The sequence below is a fragment of the Bos javanicus genome, chromosome 4, assembly GCF_032452875.1.
Source record: "Bos javanicus breed banteng chromosome 4, ARS-OSU_banteng_1.0, whole genome shotgun sequence".
In the NCBI taxonomy this organism is placed as follows: Eukaryota; Metazoa; Chordata; class Mammalia; order Artiodactyla; family Bovidae; genus Bos; species Bos javanicus.
Genome location: NC_083871.1, coordinates 88,894,174 through 88,918,197, shown reverse-complemented (window position 1 = coordinate 88,918,197; position 24,024 = coordinate 88,894,174). Strand labels below are relative to the sequence as shown.

The following is a 24,024-nucleotide window of genomic DNA, read 5'->3' as shown; positions in this document are numbered from 1 at the left end:
AAGCATCAATTCTTCATCACTCAGCTTTCTTCACAGTCCAACTCTCTCATCCATACATGACCACAGGAAAAACCATAGCCTTGACTAGACGAACCTTTGTTGGCAAAGTAATGTTTCTGCTTTTGAATATGCTATCTAGGTTGGTCATAACTTTTCTTCCAAGGAGTAAGCATCTTTTATTTCCATGGCTGCAGTCACCATCTGCAGTGATTTTGGAGCCCAAAAAATAAAGTCTGGCACTTTTTCCACTGTTTCCCCATCTATTTGCCATGAAGTGATGGGACCAGATGCCATGATCTTCGTTTTCTGAATGTTGAGCTTTAAGCCAACATTTTCACTCTCCTCTTTCACTTTCATCAAGAGGTTTTTTATTTCCTCTTCACTTTCTGCCATAAGGGTGGTATCATCTGCATATCTGAGGTTATTGATATTTCTCCCGGCAATCTTGATTCCAGCTTGTGCTTCTTCCAGCCCAGCATTTCTCATGATGTACTCTGCATATAAGTTAAATAAGCAGGGTGATAACATACAGCCTTGATGTACTCCTTTTCCTATTTGGAACCAGTCTGTTGTTTCATGTCCAGTTCTAACTGTTGCTTCCTGTCCTGCATATAGGTTTCTCAGGAGCCAGGTCAGAGGACATCAGGCACCCAGAAAAGCAGCCCATTGTCTTCGAAAGGAGCTAGGAAAAAATACAAAAGATAAAAAGAGAGACAAAGAGGTAGGGACAGAGATCTGTCCTGGGAAAGGAGTCTTTAAAAAGGGAGAAGTTTCCAAACACCAGGAAACACTCTCACTGGAGAGTCTGTGGTGAACTTTGGAACCTCAGAGGGCAGCATAACTGGGAGGAAAAATAAATAAATAATTAAAACCCACAGATTACATGCCAAACTGTAACTCCCAGTGGAGAAGCAGCACAGATGCCCTCATCCACCACTAGCAAGCAGGAGCTGGGCAGGGAGGCGCGGGTTGCATTGCTTAGAGTAATGACCTGGCCTGAATGCCCCAAGGGCAATCTGAGGGAACTAACTTTAGATAGCAAACCAGACTGTGGGATAGCTACCCCGCGAAAAGCCCTAACCTAAGACACCGCCAGGCCTTACAGAACAAAGGACTGACTAGAGCTAGCCGGCTGCCGACAGGTCCATCCACCACAGCAGACAGGCAGGCGAGGGCAGCCAGAGCCAGAAGGGGGCAGTCGCGGCCCCAGCGAGGCATCATCTACCAAACTGCAAGCAGGCTTCGCTGCTAACCAAAACTTCTTGGGATTCTGGACGGTTGACATCCGCCTGAGAAGGTGTGCCGGTTGTACACCCAGAAAACCAAGCGGCAGGGACCAGGGAGGCAATATGTCACAGCAATCTCGCTTCCCAAACACCTGGTCACCTGAGCTGCTCTGACCTGGGAAGGCACAAAACGCAGGCCCAACCGAATCTGTGCCTTTGAGGAGTACTCGAGTACCTGAACCTGAGGGGCTTAGACCTGGGAAGTGCATACAACCCAGGGCCAGCCTCAGACAGTTCCTAGCAGAGCAGCCTAGAGGCTAAGCAGTGTAGACAGGGAAAGCACACACATTGTGAGGGGAGGCAAACCCAGTGTGGCTGAGACACTGCGAACCCCCACACACGCCAGTGTTATTTGTTTGCCGCACTCCTCCCTGCCCACAGCACAACTGAACAAGTGAACCTGAAGAAGTGTCCACCACCGCCCTCTTGTGTCAGGGCAGAAATTAGACACTGAAGAGACCAACAAACAGAAGAAGCTAAAACAGAGGGAACCTCCTTGGAAGTGACAGGTGCAATAGATTAAAACCCTGTAGTCAGCACCGACTACACAGGAAGGGGCCTATAGATCTTGAGAAGTGTAAGCCGGATCAAGGAACTATCTGAAAATGAACTGACCCCACACTGTCCACAACACCAGAGAAAGTCCTAGATACATTTTTACTATTATCATTCTTTAAATTAAAAATCTTTTTTTTTTAATTTTTAAGTCCTCTACTACTCCTTTAATTTTCATTTTTATAATGTACTATTACTTTGCAAAAAAAAAGACCCTATCTTTTAAAGCAAACTTCATATATATATATATATATATTATAAATTTTGTGACTTTGTCTTTTTTTTCTTTAATATTGTATTTTTGAGAATCCAACCTCTACTAAGATTTTTAATCTTTGCTTTTTGGTATTTGTTATCAATTTTATACCTTTAAGAACCCAATCCTCAGTACCCATTTTTACTTGGGAGCAAGATTACTAGCTTGACTGCTCTCTCCCCCTTTGGACTCTCCTTTTTCTCCACCAGATTGCCTCTATCTCGTCCCTCCCCCTTCTCTACCCAACTCTGTGAATCTCTTTGTGTGTTCCGGACTGTGGAGAACACTTAGGGAACTGATTACTGGATGGATCAGTCTCTCTCTCTCTGTTTGATTACCTGCTTTATCCTCCTGGCCACCTCTGTCTCCTTCCTCCCTCTTCTCTTCTCTGTATAACTACGTGAACATCTCTGAACAGTCCAGACTGTGGAGAGCACATAAGGAAGTGATTACTGGCTAGCTTGCTCTCGCCTCTTGTAATTCCCCCTCTTCTCCTCCTAGTCACCTCTATCTCTCTCCCCTCTCTTCTCTTCTCCATGTCACTCTGTGAACCTCTCTGGGTGTCCCTCACTGTGGACAAACTTTTCATCTTTAACCTAGATGTTTTATCATTAGTGTTGTATAGAGGGAGAAGTCTTGAGGCTACTGTAAGAATAAGACTGAAAACCAGAGGCAGGAGGCTTAAGTCCAAATCCTGAGAACACCAGAGAACTCCTGACTCCAGGGAACATTAATCAATAGGAGCTCGTCAAACACCTCCATACCTACATTGAAACCAAGCACTACCCAAGGGCCAACAAGTTCCAGAGCAAGAAACACAATGCAAATTCTCCAGCAACAGAAGAACATAGCCCTGACCTTCAATATACAGGCTGACCAAAGTAACTCCAAACCCACTGACATCTCATAATTCATTACTGGACACTTCATTGCACTCCAGAGAGAAGAAATCCAGCTCCACCCACCAGAACACTGACACAAGCTTCCCTAACTAGGAAACTTTGACAAGCCACCTGTCCAACCCACCCACAGCAAGGAAATTCCATAATAAAGAGAACTCCACAAACTGCCAGAATATGGAAAGGCCACCCAAACACAGCAATATAAACAAGATGAAGAGGCAGAGAAATACCCAGCAGGTAAAGGAACAGGATAAATGCCCACCAAACCAAACAAAAGAGGAAGAGATTGGGAATCTACCTGATAAAGAATTCCAAATAATGATAGTGAAAATGATCCAAAATCTTGAAAACAAAATGGAGTTACAGATAAATAGCCTGGAGACAAGGATTGAGAAGATGCAAGAAAGGTTTAACAAGGACCTAGAAGAAATAAAAAAGAGTCAATATATAACGAATAATGCAATAAATGAGATAAAAAACACTCTGGAGGGAACCAACAGTAGAATAACGGAGACAGAAGATAGGATAAGTGAGGTAGAATGGTAGAAATAAATGAAACAGAGAGGAAAAAAGAAAAACAAATTAAAAGAAATGAGGGTCCAGGTTCAGTGCACGATGCTGGATGCTTGGGGCTGGTGCGCTGGGACGGCCCAGGGGGATGGTATGGGGAGGGGGGAGGGAGGAGGGTTCAGGATGGGGAGCACGTGTATACCTGAAATAAAAATAAATTAATTAATTAAAAAAAAAAAAAAGAAAGAAAAAAAATAAATAAAAGAAATGAGGGCAATCTCAGAGACCTCTGGGACAATGTTAAATGCCCCAACATTCGAATCATAGGAGTCCCAGAAGAAGACGACAAAAAGAAAGACCATGAGAAAATACTTGAGGAGATAATAGTTGAAAACTTCCCTAAAATGGGGAAGGAAATAATCACCCAAGTCCAAGAAACCCAGAGACCCCCAAACAGGATAAACCCAAGGTGAAACACCCCAAGACACATATTAATCAAATTAACAAAGATCAAACACAAAGAACAAATATGAAAAGCAGCAAGGGAAAAACAACAAATAACACACAAGGGGATTCCCATAAGGATAACAGCTGGTCTTTCAATAGAAACTCTTCAGGCCAGGAGGGAATGGCAGGACATACTTAAAGTGATGAAAGAAAATAACCTACAGCCCAGATTACTGTACCCAGCAAGGATCTTATTCAAATATGAAGGAGAAATCAAAAGCTTTACAGACAAACAAAAGCCGAGAGAATTCAGCACCACCAAACCAGCTCTCCAACAAATGCTAAAGGATCTTCTCTAAACAGGAAACACAGAAAGGGTGTATAAACTCGAACCAAAAACAATAAAGTAAATGGCAATGGGATCATACTTATCAATAATTACCTTAAATGTAAATGGGTTGAATGACCCAACCAAAAGACAAAGGCTGGCTGAATGGATACAAAAACAAGTCTCCTATATATGTTGTCTACAAGAGACCCACCTTGAAACAAGGAACACATACAGACTGAAAGTGAAGGGCTGGAAAAAGATATTCCATGCAAATAGAGACCAAAAGAAAGTAGGAGTAGCAATACTCGTATCAGATAAAATAGACTTTAAAACAAAGGCTGTGAAAAGAGACAAAGAAGGACACTACATAATGATCAAAGGATCAATCCAAGAAGAAGAGATAACAATTATAAATATATATGCACCCAACATAGGAGCACCACAATATGTAAGACAAATGCTAACAAGTATGAAAGGGGAAATTAACAATAACACAATAATAGTGGGAGACTTTAATATCCCACTCACACCTATAGATAGATCAACTAAACAGAAAATTAACAAGGAAACACAAACTTTAAATGATACAATAGACCAGTTAGACCTAATTGATATCTATAGGACATTTCACCCCAAAACAATGAATTTCACCTTTTTCTCAAGCACACATGGAACATTCTCCAGGATAGATCACATCCTGGGCCATAAATCTAGCCTTGATAAATTCAAAAAAAATGAAATCATTCCAAGCATCTTTTCTGACCACACTGCAGTAAGATTAGATCTCAATTACAGAAGAAAAACTATTAAAAATTCCAACATATGGAGGCTGAACAACATGCTGCTGAATAACCAATAAATCACAGATGAAATCAAAAAAGAAATCAAAATGTGCATAGAAATGAATGAAAATGAAAACACAACAACCCCAAACCTATGGGACACTGGAAAAGCAGTACTAAGGGGAAGGTTCAGAGCAATACAGGCATACCTTAAGAAACAAGAAAAAAGTCAAATAAATAACCTAATTCTGCACCTAAAGCAACTAGAAAAGGAAGAAATGAAGAACCCCAGGGTTAGTAGAAGGAAATAAATCTTAAAAACTAGGGCAGATATAAATGCAAAAGAAACAAAAGAGACCATAGCAAAAATCCACAAAGCCAAAAGCTGGTTCTTTGAGAGGATAAATAAAATTGACAAACCATTAGGCAGACACATCAAGAAACAAAGGGAGAAAAATCAAGTTAATAAAATTAGAAATGAAAATGGAGAGATCACAACAGACAACATAGAAATACAAAGGATCATAAGAGACTAGTATCAGCAATTATATGCCAATAAAATGGACAATTTGGAAGAAATGGACAAATTCTTAGAAAAGTACAACTTTCCAAAACTGAACCAGGGAGAAATATAAAATCTTAACAGACCCATCACAAGCATGGAAATTGAAACTGTAACCAGAAATCTTCCAGCAAACAAAAGCCCAGGTCCAGATGGCTTCACAGCTGAATTCTACCAAAAATTCAGAGAAGAGCTAACACCTATCCTACTCAAACTCTTCCAGAAAATTGCAGAGGAAGGTACCCTTCCAAACTCATTCTATGAGGCCACCATCACCTTAATACCCAAAGTTGACAAAGATACCACAAAAAAAAAAGAAAAGAAAACTACAGGCCAATATCACTGATGAACATAGATGCAAAAATCCTTAACAAAATTCTAGCAATCAGAATTCAACAACACATTAAAAAGATCATACATCATGACCAAGTGGGCTTTATCCCAGGGATGCAAGGATTCTTCAATATCCACAAATCAATCAATGTAATACACCACATTAACAAATTGAAAAATAAAAGCCATATGATTATCTCAATAGATGCAGAGAAAGCCTTTGACAAAATTCAACATTCATTTATGATAAAAAAAAAAAAACCCTCCAGAAAGCAGGAATAGAAGGAACATACTTCAACATAATAAAGGCTACATTATCCTCAATGGTGAAAAATTGAAAGTATTTCCCCTAAAGTCAGGAACAAGACAAGGGTGCCCACTCTCACCACTATTATTCAACATAGTTTTGGAAGTTTTGGCCACAGCAATCAGAGCAGAAAAAGAAATAAAAGGAATCCAAATTGGAAAAGAAGAAGTAAAACTCTCACTGTTTGCAGATGACATGATCCTCTACATAGAAAACCCTAAAGACTCCACCAGAAAATTACTAGAGCTAATCAATGAATATAATAAAGTTGCAGGATATAAAATCAACACACAGAAATCCCTTGCATTCCTATACACTAATAATGAGAAAATAGAAAGAGAAATTAAGGAAACAATTTCATTCACCATTGCAACGAAAAGAATAAAATACTTAGGAATATATATACCTAAAGAAACAAAAGACCTATATATAGAAAACTATAAAACACTGGTGAAAGAAATCAAAGAGGACACTAATAGATGGAGAAATATACCATGTTCATGGATCAGAAGAATCAATATAGTGAAAATGAATATACTACCCAAAGCAATCTATAGATTCCATGCAATCCCTATCAAGCTACCAACGGTATTTTTCACAGAGCTAGAACAAATAATTTCACAATTTGTATGGAAATACAAAAAACCTTGAATAGCCAAAGCAATCTTGAGAAAGAAAAATGGAACTGGAGGAATCAACCTGCCTGACTTCAGGCTCTACTACAAAGCCACAGTCATCAAGACAGTATGGTACTGGCACAAAGACAGAAATACAGATCAATGGAACAAAATAGAAAGCCCAGAGATAAATCCACACACCTTTGGACACCTTATCTTTGACAAAGGAGGCAAGAATATACAATGGAGAAAAGACAATCTCTTTAACAAGTGGTGCTGGGAAAATTGGTCAACCACTTGTAAAAGAATGAAACTAGAGCACTTTCTAACACCATACACAAAAATAAACTCAAAATGGATTAAAGATCTAAACGTAAGACCAGAAACTATAAAACTCCTAGAGGGGAGCATAGGCAAAACACTCTCTGACATAAATCATAGCAGGCTCCTCTGTGACCCACCTCCCAGAACATTGGAAATAAAAGCAAAAATAAACAAATGGGACCTAATTAAACTTAAAAGCTTCTGCACAACAAAGGAAACTATAAGCAAGGTGAAAAGACAGCCTTCAGAATGGGAGAAAATAATAGCAAATGAAACAACTGACAAAGAATCTCAAAAATATACAAGCAACTCCTGTAGCTCAATTCCAGAAAAATAAATGACCCAATCAAAAAGTGGGCCAAAGAACTAAACAGACATTTCTCCAAAGAAGACATACAGATGGCTAACAAACACATGAAAAGATTCTCAACACCACTCATTATCAGAGAGATGCAAATCAAAACCACAGTGAGGTACCATTTCATGCCAGTCAGAATGGCTGCTATCCAAAAGTCTACAAGCAATAAATGCTGGAGAGGGTGTGGAGAAAAGGGAACCCTCTTACACTGTTGGTGGGAATGCAAACTAGTCCAGCCACTATGGAGAACAGTGTGGAGATTCCTTAAAAAACTGGAAATAGAACTGCCATATGACCCAGCAATCCCACTTCTGGGCATACATACCAAGGAAACCAGAATTGAAAGAGACACGTGTACCCCAATGTTCATCACAGCACTGTTTGGAATAGCCAGGACATGGAAGCAATCTAGATGTCCATCAGCAGACGAATGGATAAGAAGGCTGTGATACATATACACAATGGAGTATTACTCAGCCATTAAAAAGAATACATTTGAATCAGTTCTAATGAGGTGGATGAAACTGGAGCCTATTATACAGAGTAAGCCAGAAAAAAAAAAAAATACAGTATAATAACGCATATATATGGAATTTAGAAAAATGGTAATGATAATCCTGTATGAGAGACAGCAAAAGAGACACAGATGTAGATAAAAGTCCTTTGGACTCTGTGGGAGAGGGCGAGGGTGGGATGATTTGGGAGAATGGCACTGAAACATGTATATTATCATATGTGAAATGAATCACCAGTCCAGGTTTGATGCATGATACAGGATGCTCAGGGCTGGTGCACTAGGATGACCCAGAGGGATGGGATGTGGAGGGAGGTCGGAGGGGCTTCAGGATGGGGAACACATGTACACCCGTGACAGATTCATGTCAATGTATGGCAAAACCAATACAATATTGTAAAGTAATTAACCTCCAATTAAAATAAATAAATTTATATTTTAAAAAAGAAGCTAGAAAACCATAGTATAATTAAATATGAATTCTAAATATTGAAACCTTAAACAAGTTATATTGATATATTGTAAAAGGTATAAACATTCACCTATTGAAAATGCATGGCAGAGTCAATACCAACAGTGTTTAATTGAAAATATGAAAGCAATTCTTCTTATTCTTGGACAACAGTTCCTTTGAAAAGTATGTGAATGTGCCTATTAAGGATTTTCTGTGTCCAAAATATCTTTGTACACCATAGAGGTATTATAAAAGGTGTACATAATATACCTTTAACTGTAGGATTAGTTTATTGTCAACTTTCTAAGCCACTTAGTTGATACTCAATAGATACACACAGGAGTTAGTTATTAAAGGAATGAACTCAACATACTTTGAATCCCAGTAAACTCAAAACCATGGCTTATGGTGACACTTTAAAATGAAGATTTTCAAACAAGAACAAAATGTATCATCCAGAAGCTTCAGAACTATCAAACAAAAACCAGAACGAGACAGCAATTGAAGTAGTAAAAACAAATTTTGTGAAGATAAACTACTGCAATAGGGGAAAAGAGACCTCAGCATACAACTGGGCTCAATTTCTGAATACAACAAGGAATCTGAGAATTTATAACTGAGGAACAGGGGGCTGAGGGTGGTCGGTGGGTACAAAATTACTAAAGGAAATATCAGGGGTGAGGGGAGAGTCTGGCTAAAGTCACCTGACAGGATTCTTGCTGAATGCAGGCCAGGTGGTCAGAGGTCATGTGGGGGATGGTGGCAGATGAGGAAGCTGCTACAGGTCCAGGGGATCAGAGAAGGAGGATGGGGGATTCGTGGTAAACTGCCTTCCCAGGGTTCTTGCTTTAATTGGACTCTATGAGGAAGCCCACTGAAGCCCAGGGTTTGAGGCCATGGCAAAAGATACCTCAGTGAGCCTGACACGTACGGTCCAGTGGAGACTCTTTGTCAACCTCCTGTTTGCGGCTGCAGAGTGAGTTAACTAGTTAATGAAATAAATGACTTTGATGTACCTGGAATTTCAGTAAACTCAAAATCATGGCTTGTGGTGACACTTTAAAATGAAGATGTTCAAACATTAAAAAAAAAAAAAAAGTGTAGCATCCATAAGCCAGAATTCAAACATTACTCAGAAAACAAGTATGTCTTCTATAGCCAAGCATGACTTCCTGATACACCCAGATATGACTGAAATGAAGTAATTGAACAAATACTTGGAATAAAGCCATGAAGAGTCTCTAAATCCTAGAGGCTAATTAGAAGTACAGTAGCTTCCCCAGGGGTGCTCCTGTCAGACCCCAGGCTGAGCGCCATGACGCCTGACTTGCAGTCATCCCACCAACATTCCATCACGTAAAGCTGGGACCAGGGCTGGTTCTTCTGTGGTTCCAGTGCCTCAGCTGCCTGGTACTGATGGACAAAGGGGGCTTAGCAGGTTGGAGTTCAGGGCACACAGCCTGCCCCCAAAGATGCCAAAGCTGCATATTGATTATTTCTAATTAAAGTTACTTGGAAAGCAGAACATATATGAACCCTTTGATCCTTCTTTGTCTCCCTGAATGCAGGAGATAAATCTCCCTTGTGAAGAGTACCCTCCCAGTAACTGGATGCTAATAGAGACATCCTTATCACCAGAGATAATTCATTTCAGGGCTGACAAGCCCATATACACAAACCCTGTTCCTTCTTTAATACTTTACTACCCAAGCCTAAACTTTGCTTAATTTCCTTATTTATTAAGGCCTCAAACTTAAGCCTCTTTGTCTTGTCAAATGCTCACAAATGTATTGTTTCTTTACATAAAAAGATGAAAAATCTGCCTACTTCATATCACTCTCTGAGCATCATTTTATGATCTCTCATGCACATGAAATTTTCTCCTGTTAATGTGTCTTGTGTAAATTTTATTACCAGTATAGGCACAAGAACTCAAGAGGGGTAGCAAGGAATAGTTCCACCTCCTGAACAGTACCAGTCAAGTTCAAGTTTAAGAAAAATAATACCTCCATCATTATCAGTGCTTTGCACAATGAAGTTCACAACAGTAAAATAGCTATAACATGAGATATGAGTTTGCATTTGATCTCCTATTAGCCATAAGACTTGTTTCTCTTCCCCTGAGCAGTCAGATGACATTCACTTTTTATTTCTCTGGATCATCAAAGTCCTGGTTACTATATCTTCTACATATGAGATTATATCAAAGGTCCAAATGGTCACTGTAGTCTAACACAAACAGAAAACACCTGTGTATTCATAAATTTCCTTTGTCCAAAGACAACAAGGACCCACTGGCATTAAATATACCTGAGCACATTTACTAAAGGTGAAGATAAATACCATTAAAGAACAGATGGGCTCAGCTTCAAAAGACGATGCGACAAACAGATGTTTTCTTCTTATCTGTTTAAGATATCTGGAGCCTGTAGAGATACTTCTACATGGAGCACTCAGGGTGCAGACTGATTTTTTTTCTTAGGGTAGAGCACTGGTTCAAAAATGTGATCGAGAGTTTTAAGCGACTTAACATTTATCATCCTAGAAAGCCATGTTCTGCAGTCTGCCTTAAGAATGTATATTTGGGGGACTTTGTTGATCCAGTGGCTAAGACTTCAAACTCCCAATGCAAGGGGCCTAGGTTCAATCCCCAGTCAGGGAGCTAGATCCCAAACGCAGCAATTACAACAGCATTGCCATATAAATGAATAATTTTTTTTAGTGGCTATTTTGTGAAAGCAAAACTATGGCTAAAGTCTCAAGCAATCAGTCTTCCCAGCAGGAATGTGTGGCAATCCAGTCTAGGCCAACTTTTCAGCCAGGATGTAAACAAAAATAAAAGTCAAATTTTTCACTACCCATGAAAGTTCCTATTCCTTTGAAGAAGTTTGGGGAGTTACAGGTTCTCATGGACAGAATTAATTACATATGGGAATTCTATATATCTTCTTCCAGTGGGATCCTGTCGTGCACCTCTCAGTTAATTTCTTTTTCTTAGATTTTAAAAATCTCTATTCTGAGCCTAAAAATATATGTCTCCATGTCTGTTCCTACTGTGCAGCCTTTCCAAATACCAATAGATATGATTATTAGGACTTCGCTGGTGGTTCAGCAGTCAAGAATCTCCCTGCAATTCAGGAACTACAGGAGACGCAGATTCGATCCCTGGGTCAGGAAGATCCCCTGGAGAAAGCCATAGCAACCCCCTCCAGTATTCTTGCCTGGAGAATCCTATGGACAGAGGAGCCTGATGGGCTACAGTTCATGGGGTAGCAAAAAGTTGGACATGACTGAAGAGATTTAGCATGCATGACTATTGAAGTGTTAATCTCTGATTGCCACTAAAGTTATTTTAAATCTATCAACACGGTCAGAAAAATTGTACTTTTTTCTTAGCACCAGTCACAGTTTGTGTTCAAATTTGAAATGTCTGCCTCCCTCAGTCAGTTCAGTCATTTCAGTCATGCCTGACTCTTTGCGATCCCATAGACTGCAGCACACCAGGCTTCCCTGTCCATCACCAACTCCCAGAGCTTGCTCAAATTCATGTCCATCAAATCAGTGATGCCATCCAACCATCTCATCCTCTATCGTCCCCTTCTCCTCCTGCCTTTCATCTTTCCCAGCATCAGGGTCTTTTCCAAGGAGTAAATTCTTCGAATTGGCCAAAGTATTGAGATTTCAGCTTCAGCATCAGTCCTGCCAATAAATATTCAGGACTGCCTCCTTTACTCAGTTCAGTTCAGTTCAGTCGCTCAGTTATGTCAAACTCTTTGCGACCCCATGAACCTCAATACGCCAGGCCTCCCTGTCCATCACCAACTCCCGGAGTCTACCCAAACCCATGTCCATCGAGTCGGTGATGCCATCCAGCCATCTCATCCTCTGTCATCCCCTTTTCCTCCTGCCCCCAATCCTTCCCAGCATTAGGGTCTTTTCCAATGAGTCAACACTTCGCATGAGGTGGCCAAAGTATTGGAGTTTCAGCTTCAACATCAGTCCTTCCAATGAACACGCAGGACTGATCTCCTTTAGGATGGACTGGTTGGATCTCCTTGCAGTCCAAAGGACTCTCAAGAGTCTGCTCCAACACCACAGTTCAAAAGCATCAATTCTTCGGTGTTCAGGTTTCTTCACCGTCCAACTCTCACATCCATACATGACTACTGGAAAAATCATAGCCTTGACTAGATGGACCTTTGTTGGCAAAGTAATGTCTCTGCTTTTAGATATGCTATCTAGGTTGGTCATATCTTTCCTTCCAAGGAGTAAGCATCTTTTAATTTCATGGCTGCAATCACCATCTGTAGTGGTTTTGGAGCCCCCCAAAATAAAGTCTGACACTGTTTCCACTGTTTCCCCATCTATTTCCCATGAAGTGATAGGACCAGATGCCATGATCTTAGTTTTCTGAATGTTGAGCTTTAAGCCAACTTTTTCACTCTCCTCCTTCACTTTCACTACTGTTCCAATTCCCAGTACTGTGCTTGGCCCCTAAGTTTTTAACTGAGTATGTGAGTGAGTGAATCTATCTGCTAATCCTTTCAACTAATTACTTTTTGCTTATCCTGAGTGTCACTTAAATTACTTTTAATCTTCTATCATTCTCCCAAATCTATTGTATTAAATTCAAGTTGCTGCTAAGTCGATTCAGTCATGTCCGACTCTGTGCAACCCCATAGACGGCAGCCCACCAGGCTCCGCCGTCCCTGGGATTCTCCAGGCAAGAACACTGGAGTGGGTTGCCATTTCCCTCTCCAATGCATGAAAGTGAAAAGTCAAAGTGAAGTCGCTCAGTCGTGTCCGACCCCCAGCGACCCAATGGACTGCAGCCTACCAGGCTCCTTGGTCCATGGGATTTGCCAGGCAAGAGTATTGGAGTGGGCTGCCATTGCCTTCTCCAAACTATGCTGCTGTGTGTGCTGTATTCTAATCTTGGGTTATATCACATCATTAGGTAGGTGGCAACTCAAGAGAATTCTAAGGGAATAAGATTAGTTAAAGTCCCTGCTAGGGAATTTCCTGGCAGTCCAGTGGTTACAACTTGGCCTTTCCATTGCTCAGCCCTGGGGTTTGATCCCTGGTGGGGGAACTAGTTCCTGCAAGCTCTGGGATGTGGCCAAAAGAAAAAGAAAATAATCTCTGCTAATTGTAACCTCTAAGATACATTTTACTTTTCATATAACAAGGTAACGTAAAACATAGCTATTGTTACTTAAGAATGATAATTGTCACATTTTGTGACACCCCAGAGCTTGCAGGAACTAGTTCCCCCACCAGGGATCAAACCCCAGGGCTGAGCAATGAAAAGGTCAAGTTGTAACCACTGGACTGCCAGGAAATTCCCTAGCAGGGACTTTAACTAATCTTATTCCCTTAGAATTCTCTTGAGTTGCCACCTACCTAATGATGTGATATAACCCAAGATTAGAATACAGCACACACAGCAGCAGTGGAAACATTTTCTGGTGGTTTCCTTTACAAGGAGACATTTTTTCTCCCTACTTACATTTACTTTTAACTTTTTTCTTTCTGTCTTAACTGAGTCTTCCATTCGCCAATGGGACCTGAAGGCCGGTGACTTTGGGGATTTAAGAATCTATATTCAGAAAAGAGTTGAGCATTTATTTCCAGGCTCAGATGGTAAAGATTCTGCCTGCAATGCAGGGGACCCAGGTTTGATCCCTGGGTTGGGAAGATCCCCTGGAAAAGGATATGGCAACCCACTCCAGTATTCTTGCCTAAGAAATCCCATAGACGGGGGAACCTGGTGGGCTACAGTCCATGGAGTCCCAAAAGTGTTGGACGAAACTAACACTTTCACACTTTCACTTAGCTTTATTATCCAGTGATTGGATAGCTCAAATCATTCAACCTTTAAGTGTTACTCAACTCTTTAAATAAAAATATATGGGTAGCACCTAGATTAGCCTAACTCCCAAGGATGCTGTGATGATGATACCTATGAAGTATTCTTCACAAGAAGCTCTGTATATCTGAAGTGTAGTGTTATTTCCCCTCTCTTACCTATATTATTAAATCTTGCTTATTGTGGTTCACTGCATTTGGCCCCAAACTATAAGAAAGATAGCTGTAACAAGTGTAGAGAGAATTGTGTTTGACTTATACTACTACTACTACTAAGTCACTTCAGTCATGTCCGACTCTGTGCAACCCCATAGACGGCAGCCCACAGGCTCCCCCATCCCTGGGATTCTCCAAGCAAGAACACTGGAGTGCGTTGCCATTATCTTCTCCAATGCCTGAAAGTGAAAAGTGAAAGTGAAGTCGCTCAGTCGTGTTCGACTCTTCATGACCCCATGGACTGCAGCCCACCAGGCTCCTCCGTCCATGGAATTCTCCAGGCAAAATATTGGAGTGGGGTGCCATAGGAGCCCATAAAAGCCAATATGTGTAGTTAGATTAGGGATATCTCTAGAAAAAGTTAGGAATTATGAATTCTTAGTCCAAGAACTAGGGGCTTCCCAGGTGGCTCAGACAGTAAAGAATCTGCCTGTAATGTGGGGGACCTGGGTTCGATCCCTGGCTAGAGGAGATCCCTTGGAGGAGAGCATGGCAATCCACTTCAGTATTCTTGCCTGAAGAATCACCACTAACAAGGAGCCTGGAGGGCAACAGTCCATGGTGTTGCAAAGAGTGAATGACCAAGCATAGCAGTAAGCACAGTCCAAGAACAATAAAGAAATGTTTATCATGGCTACTGGCATAGCTAGACAATACGGAGAATTTTGGGGGTAATAACAGTAATCTAAGCCTCATTTAAAAAATATAGTCAGTGAAAAGGGAAGAGTCATACCTAGCAAAATTCACTTCAAATGTAGAAATTCAGTACAAGCTGCATTAACCATTTCCTTTTTTTCTCCATCTATAGATTCTGAGACTGCATTGCCTGATGACTGTAAGACTGATCTTTGCCTCAACAAAGATCACAGGGCACCAGTTGAAGGAAATAGGAGAGCTCAGTCAGTGCTTCCACAAGAGAGCACAGCTAATCTCTGCACTGAGATCGTCACTGGTCAAAATCTACACACAGAAACTAACATTTCAGAGCAGAAACTAAATCACCTAAGTAGTATGTGCATTTTAGGCACAGGTAACTGTGAACATGATTATCTAAGAAAGTGATGTTGAGTAGGCTTATCTCTAGCATTTTCCCCCAAATTGTAGGTCACAAACTATTAGTGGACCACAGGATTGATTTCATTGTTTGGAATAAGCTTTTTTAAAAAAATAAGTGAAATAGGCAATACTACAGTGAAATAGAAAAAGATAGAATGGGACAGAATAGGAAACACAGAAGGTACTATATTCCCATATAGTAAGCATGAGTATGAATTTACAAATCTTTTCTATACATATTATACATGCATGCAATGGGTCACAGTGTAAAATGTATTTTTTTTTAAACTGTGGAATGGATCAAACCACTTTGATTCTTCAAAGCTTTCAGCCTGACACACCTGGATACTGCATCCTCAGTGCAGCTGTTTTCTAATGATGTGGTCTTGGGTATGTTATTAATTCTCTTTAATCTCTTCAGCAGCCTCAACAAAATTCTGAGCTGTCTCGGGGCTCTTTCATGTCTGTAAATGACTGAACTACTGTTCTAGGCAACTTTGTTTTCTACATGAGGACAAGCAGGACTGGAATCTGGCTTCTCAACTTGGGAGCAATATGGCCTTGCCCAAACTATTTAACTTCACTGCACTTTAGTTTTCCTTTCTTTTTTTTTTTTTCAATTAAAAAAATATGACTATTAATGGCAACACTCTCACAGGTCTTTTGTGAAATTTTAATGAGATAAAATACACAGATTGCTTAGCACAAAGCCTGTGAAGAGGTTCCAGACATGCCACCCTAAATGTGCCCCTTTCCCATATTATTATGACTATTTTGAGGTGAAGGTGATTGAACAACAGCAAATGCAGACAATATTCTGACCTCTGCCTTGCTGTTTGAAGATTTCCCTTGTGAAAGGTGTACTCTGTACCAGGAAGAGGGAAACATCACCAGAGACGGGTAGCTGATGCTAAAATGAATGTGCACAAACAAACTTATGAAAATGACCCTTATCCCCCAGTAGTTTCCCTCAGATATTTCCTAGCCACAATTTACTGTCCCTCAAATCTTAACCCCCTTTCCTTTTGTCTTGTCACTTCACAATTTATCATTCTCTGTTAAAAAGATCTGTAAACTCTTGATCCTCACTGTTCCTTTGGGTCACCCTTTTTCCTATAAAAACTTACATGTATGGGTAAAAATATTCAATAAAGTTTGTGTGTTTTTCTCCTGTTAATCTGTCTTTGGCCAGTTCAATTCACAGGCCCCAGCTATAGAACTTAAGAGGATAAAAGAAAGTTTTTTTCTGCCATTACACCAGACACATTGTAAATACCAAATAAATGTAATGTTCTTAATGTTAATAAATTAACAAGAAATAAGAATAAAAATTAATAAATTATTGCCTTTATTATCCTACACCCTCCTCTGTATAAAAGACAAGTACAAAGAAAGGATAGAAACCCAAGACCATGTAATGATTCATAGACCTGCTGGCATTAAAGCTTCCTAGGAAATACCAAAATAAGACTTTAAAAAATCTAAATATATGAGCCATTAAAAAATTGTTCTGTTGGAAATGAAATACTTGGTAGTCATACTGCAGTGAAGCCAGATGTGATGGTGGCGTTGTGCCTGAGGGATGGCACAGTATCACTGCAACATTCTCCCTGAGTTTACTCAGTGGTAAAGAACCCACCTGCCAAGTAAGAGATCTGAGCTCAATCCCTGGGTCAGGAAGATCCCATGGAGGAGGAAATGGCAACCCACTCCAGTATTCTTGCCTGGAGAATTCCAGGGATAGAGGAGCCTGGTGGGCTACAGTCCCTGAGGTTGCAAGGAGTTGGACATGACTTAGTGACTAAACAAAAACATCCTCCCTGAAAAGGAGCCTACCTACATGAGATCTCCATGGGTCATGACTCTATTTGCAGATCAGACTGACTCAAGCTTTAGAATGTGTTGCATGTTGCATTAACTTGGCTGCCTCTTTGTGTCCTGTGAAAAGTCCACTTAGAAAACAACATATTCTAGCTCAGACTTAAAACTGTCTTCTCTCAGCCTGACTGAACTGTCAAATGTGATTTCTTTTCAGTCTTTTCAGTTGGATTAGTGAAATAAGCAAGTGGCATATAAGTGACACTTAAAACAAATATTAGCAAAACAATTAATATAGAACACAGATAGTTTTACAATGTTAAGTCATTATATCTTAGTTTGGCTAAACAGGCTGGTTCTGTTTCTATTTCACCAGAGAGGAGAAAGAGCCGTTATCAAAAATCAAAGAAGCAGTAGTTAAGAAGAGTATTTCTTGGAAACTAACTTACTTTGTCTATTGGCAGGTTTATTACATCTACACAATAAGAGTCATCATTAGTAACCATTATTATTGCTGTTATCAAATTAAACAATACACCTAGCACATCATATATATGTATCAAAATAGGCGACTAATGCTATCAAAAAGAAAAATTAACTAAAACATCGACCTTCTAGTGCCATTATAAAGGTATATGAACAATCCTTGTCATCTCTGCCCCTCTCCACTACTCCATAAAAGCCTGACCACATTTACCCTTGTAGATGAGCACAGCAGGAACTGTTCTCTGTCTCCACCAAGAACAGAGGTGAACAGGAGTGCCCGATAATTTTCACCTGAGGCCAGAGAAACAGGAATTCAGAGCGAGTGTGATAGGAGACTAAGAATCTGGCCAGTTTATGACAGGATGGGAGTGCCCTTGAAATTCACCAACTGGGAGAAAGCACAGAAGAGAAGGACCTCTGAGAGGCTGGAGAAATCAGCTATGGAAATATCCAAGAACATACGTCAAGAAAATTGTAGGCCGTTCCACTTCAGAATTTTTGAAGAGTCTGAACCTAGTATAAGTATAACCTAGTAAAAGTCTGAACCTAGTATTATTGGGGGATAAACCAAGTATGAGTTTGAGGGATGAGGACAAAATCTTTATAAGACTAATTTTTTTTTTTTTTTGCTTAAAAAAATAAAGTAAGCCAGATTAGACAGATCACAAGACAATATCAAAGAGTTAAAATTTTAAAGGCACTCGCTCACTTGTCAATATAATTATGAGGTAATGAGTCTCCCAAGGTGGTATTTAATTAATATTTTAGCTACTTAATGAATGTTTATGATCTGGACAAAAAAAAAATCTTTTATTCAGTTGTGTATGGCTTATCTGCTTTTAATTTTTCACACACAATTCTTATAATTGAAAAAAATTCAAGATAATAAGTAATGTTTATGGATGGCCTAAACTGCCTTAATTAGGGTGATATTTATTACATTTTAAATGCTAACATGAGTACATCAAGACTTTCATTAAAATGTCATTAAAAGACAGTGTTTGCAGGAAAACAATTTCAACCAAATCCTTACAATCAGACAATCAACAACTGATTCTGAAATCACCTAAGGGTTTTCTGTGAAAATTAATTATGGGATTTATATCACTCAGTAACACCCTGGAGTAAGAATAATTCTCATTTTCCAAATGAAGAAATAAGCATTAGAAAAAAATTAAAAGATGACCACCATCCCAAAGCTAGAAAACTCAATTCTAGCTAATTCTGATGTTCAAGTTGTGCCCAAGCCTCTCTATTATATAAGCCACTATCATAGAGATGAAAATATGAAACGAACACGGGACATGTTCTTGAGAGTAGGCCCTAATATTTTAATTATCTAGTACTGTATGTAGATGATGGACATCTTTCTGTTTGTATAATTAACCAGCATATGGCTATTAGAATTAACCTCACTTGAAAGAAAGGAATTAAAATTCAGTCTAAATATCTTCAAAGGTATGCATTTAGTTAGACTCCAGTGTAGTTCACTTGCCCCAAAGTATTTCTTGGTTTTGGTTTAGATAACATTTGCAGAATGATTACTTCTTCTATTAATTTTTTTCACTCAACTATTTTTGTGCATATGCTTTAGCTTCAAATGATTACAAGTGTTAGCGTAGCAGTGGTGTCTTATGTTTTAACTTAGTTTACTCAGTCTTGATCAGGAAAATGGAAATGCTGTATTATTTACTAACTTTCCACATACTGCAACCTAAAAGTTAGAATACATCCTTTAAACTAAGAGACCAACACTTTACCTAAAGTAGAAGTAAGTTGAATTATTTGTGGAGGTCTTTCACCTCCTGGTTAATGTATGTGATCTTCTAAGTTTGCCAACAGTGATTAAGTTAGTTATTGAAACTTGTTATATAACTTTCTCAGAAAACTGTCATAGAGAATGGGCAAGTTCAAGCCTAAACACCTTTGGGGTTTAAATCATGATACAGTAACTGGACAAAGTGAGCTAGTTGGAGCCTAACCTCAGCCCCAATCCTGAGACAAGTTGATGAGTGCTAATATTTTAGCTTTTCTTTTTCTTCCCCAGCTCTCTTCCTTCCTTCTCAGACACTCTACATGTGTCAACACATTTAATATTAATATCAACCCTATGAAGGAGGCACAAGTATTGTCCCTATTCTACAGATGTCACTCATCTTCTTTATACTTCAGGCTGAGCAAATTTCCATTGAATCCCTGGGATTCAGATTTCAGAACTGTTTCTATTTCATTGGCAAAGTCCTGGAGTGCCTTAATGCAGCAGGTCAGAAGAAGAAAATAAGCCAGTTTCAAGGAGGCCCAGTGGGTTCTTTAGTTTAAGAGATCTATTTCATCAAAATCTGACTTGACTGATGTCTGAGATGTTTCTGGCTATTTTCAAAGATTTAGAATAAAATTTTTAAATCTGAGGAAGAAAACTCAAAAAAGTGCCCAGGGAAATATGACTGGAAGCAAAGTCCCAAAACAGAGGTTTGGCTGAACCCAGACTCTGTCCGGAGCTCTCTTGTCTCCTGGAGCATTGGTCTGCAGTCAAGTGTAGCCCTGGCAGCAGCTGGACTATGACAGAGGGTCATACAAGGAGGGACACACCACACGTTAAACCCTTCCATAGTCCTACAAGTGGCAACATTGAGGAGTTTCTATCATTTTTTTCACGTATTTTTGCCAAAATGCCTGATACTTTAAATGTCTCCCACTTCATCCAGAAATACTGCCGTGTATTCTACACTCAGCTTCGCTGGACTCTCTAGACTCTTGCTCTAACCCACTACTTCTTTCTGCTTGAACTGTCCTGATACCTTCAGTTTTCCTCTGTGCCTCGCTTTTATTTCCCTGTTCAGAGCATTCTCATGGGCACCGTAGTCCTCCACCTGCTTAGGTTTAGATTCTAGTTTCTCCTCTGAACTGTCTTGAGATGTCTCTTGTCTTATTTGGGTTCTGTAATCTCTACAACCCAAGTGAGGCTCCCCAACTTCCCTCCAATGTCTACATCTACTTGTTTGCAATTGGTTAAAATATACTGTGTGATTCTGACCTTACCTGGTTCACACCCTTAGTTTTAATTATTTACTTCTCTCTTGCTCAAGTTCCTTAGCTAATTTACTTCTGTTTAGATTTTCATGAAGTAATAGTTTAACAGGCTCCCTCAGGGTCTTCGTTTATTGCCTAAGGAAGAATTTCAGACCTTGAAGAGGGCTATCAAGGAGTGACTGGGGCATCTCAAACCACACCGTAAGTGTTGCCTACTTGATTTATTGATTGAACTATTTTAAATGGTGCATGCTAAGAGCAGACATGGGGGATATTACATGCCAAGAGCAGACATGGAGGATACCACATAGACTAGATTTTGTTCTTTTTTTTTTTTCATGCAGGATCTTAGTTTCCTGAATAGGGATCATACCACCCTGTTCCCCCTGCACTGGGAGCATGAAGTCTTTTTTTTTTTTTTTTTTACTTTTATTTTGTATTAGGGAATAGCTGATTAACAAGCAGTGTTGTAATCATTTCAGGTGAATAGGTGCATAGCAAAATGACTCAGCCATACATATACATGCATCCATTGCAAGAGTGGAATCTTAACTGCCTGCCTGCTTGGGAAGTCCTCAGATTCTATTTTTATGTGGTTTACATTCTAGTGAAGGAATCAGATAATAAGCAAAAACCAAACACACAAATAATTTCAAGTGATAAATGCTGAATTAGTCTGTCTGAGCTGCTATAAGAAAATACCACAGATTGGGTAGCTCATGAACAACACAAATTTTTTCTCACAGTTTTGCAGGCTGCAAGGCTTCAGATCAAGTTGCCAGCATGCTCAGGTGAGGGTCTTTTTCCAGGTTGCAGACCTCTCACTTTGTCTTCACATGGTGGGAGGAGGCTTTCAAGCTCTTCAGGCCTCCTGGATAAAATCACCCATTCTTCATGATCTAAACATCTCCTGAAGACCCAACATCCTAATATCATCCCAACAGGCATCAGGAGTTCAGCATATGAAGACTGAGGGGGTTCAAACATTCAGACTGTGGCAAATGCTATTATAGGACTTAAAGAGAAAAATGAGAAAGAGCAGAGTTAAAAAGGCAATTCTTGTCCATTTTACAGTATACAATATATAAAGTTAATTCCTAAAGAGATTGTACCAATTAATACTTCCTCCAAAAAGTGGTGCTTATTCCCCAGACCCAAACTAACACTGTATTATTATATTTTGCAAGTCTTTGCCAATCCAAGTAATGTAAACAAGCTATGCTATGCTAAGTCACTTCAGTCATGTCTGACTCTGTGTGACCCCATAGATGGCAGCCACCAGGCTCCCCCATCCCTGGGATTCTCCAGGCAAGAACACTGGAGTGGGTTGCCATTTCCTTCTCCGAATGTAAATATAATATCTCATTATTTATAATTATTATTTTATTTTGAGAAATTGGGTCGTGCATCATTTTTTGTCATAATTTTTGGTCCATGTCCTTTTCCCATGTTAGGTTTGAGTTGTTTTGAATTGATTTGCTTCAGAACTCTTTATATATCATCAGAATTATTATTTTGTCATGTATTCCAAATATCTTTTTCCAGTTCATGTTCCGAGTTGTCCATGGTACTGTTTCCATGTAAAGCAAGCTGCTTTTCTTTATGTTTGTTTCAAAATATTTGGGAAATAAATGGGACTTAATTTAAGTTCCCCAGTAGCAGACCCTAAGATGAGGTTTCACGTGCAAGTGATTTACTAGGAAAGCTTTTTCAGGTAGAAATTCTCAGAGAAAGAAAGCCATAGAAGAAAGGGGACAAAACCAAGAAAGGGTGTAGTTTCAGGTAAAGTCCTACAGAAGGCAGCATTAGCCTGATCACACTGCAGATCCAATTAAGGGCTTCAGGAAGCAAAATCATACTGAATAGCAGGGAGCCATGAGGAAGAAAAGCCACTGAATCTGGGGGAGGGGATGCACACAGACTATAATAGGGACTTTGGGGGATCTGCCAAGTGCCTGTTAAATTGTGTGGGTCAAAAGTCAATGAAAGGAAAAAAAAAAGTCAATGAAAGGAAAGAATCGAGAAGTTCAAATACAGCGTTTGATTTCAATTTTGAAATTTATTATTATTTACTTGTGATCAGGTATTAAGCAAGGTAACAGAAGGAATCCACCCAGTCAGGACAATTAAGTCCACCCTGACCTAGTCACCAGTGACTACTCCTTTTCTTCACCTCTCCCCAGATTTCCACAATCAGGCCTAATGGTGACAAAGCTATTGGGAAAGTCAGTTTTCAAGAAGTTGAAAGCCAAGTAAGTAATTTCAGATGCAGATCTTGAGTGTATATGAAAAGCTGTAATGGACTGAAAGGGGGATGCTTGGTCGTTCAGGAACACAGAGTCCTGCACTGTTACTCATAAAGAACATCCTTGCTTTATTTTTAGAGTAACTAGAAAATAACCCCTGATTTTGATCTTCATTAACATCACAGATTATTTTCTTCTTGGAGGATGCTTAGTCTCCGCTAAGGGAATCTCTTTCTTAATTCTCTTATGGAGTAAAATTTAATGTTGTGAGGTAAATATCATGCTGATAGCATCTGAAAAACTCTTAGGAGTCTTTTAATGACAGACACTTGTCTAGCACAAAGCACTACACAGTTTAGGACTGTCCTTTCCCAACTGTCACTTCCAGGGATGCACGTGTGGATTTTTTTATCTCCCCTAATGATTTTAATATACATCTTTGACTAAAAATAACTGAATTACTGCCCTTTGTTTTAACACATATTTTTCAAGTGTCTCCTGTGTGACTGCTCTGAGCTTCACCTAGGAATACAATGATGAATTCTCTATGACTTAGGAAGTTTTAGTGAGTAGAGGGAGAAGAAGGAAATGAAAAAAACGTGTTTATCATGTAGGACATAGTAATTCAGAGACTGCTTATCATTCCCCACACTCTTGTTCCCTTTTTTAGTAGTAATAGATTTTAATCTAATCTAATGGATGCCAGAAATACAGATCACATTTAACAGCCTTCCTTGAAGCTAGCTGGGGGTCAGGTGACTGAATT

General features: G+C 39.5%; 1 protein-coding gene across 1 annotated transcript in view; it reads right to left on the bottom strand.

Annotated features, from left to right (window-relative positions):
• The window catches only part of LOC133246368 (hyaluronidase PH-20-like), a 34,439-nt gene extending 16,128 nt beyond the window's left edge, over positions 1-18,311 (bottom strand). Inside the window, exon 1 of the mRNA XM_061414584.1 lies at positions 18,194-18,311. The gene's annotated coding sequence lies outside the window, so the exon portion shown is untranslated. The remainder of the gene's footprint in view (positions 1-18,193) is intronic.
• Between the last annotated feature and the right edge of the window lie 5,713 nt (positions 18,312-24,024).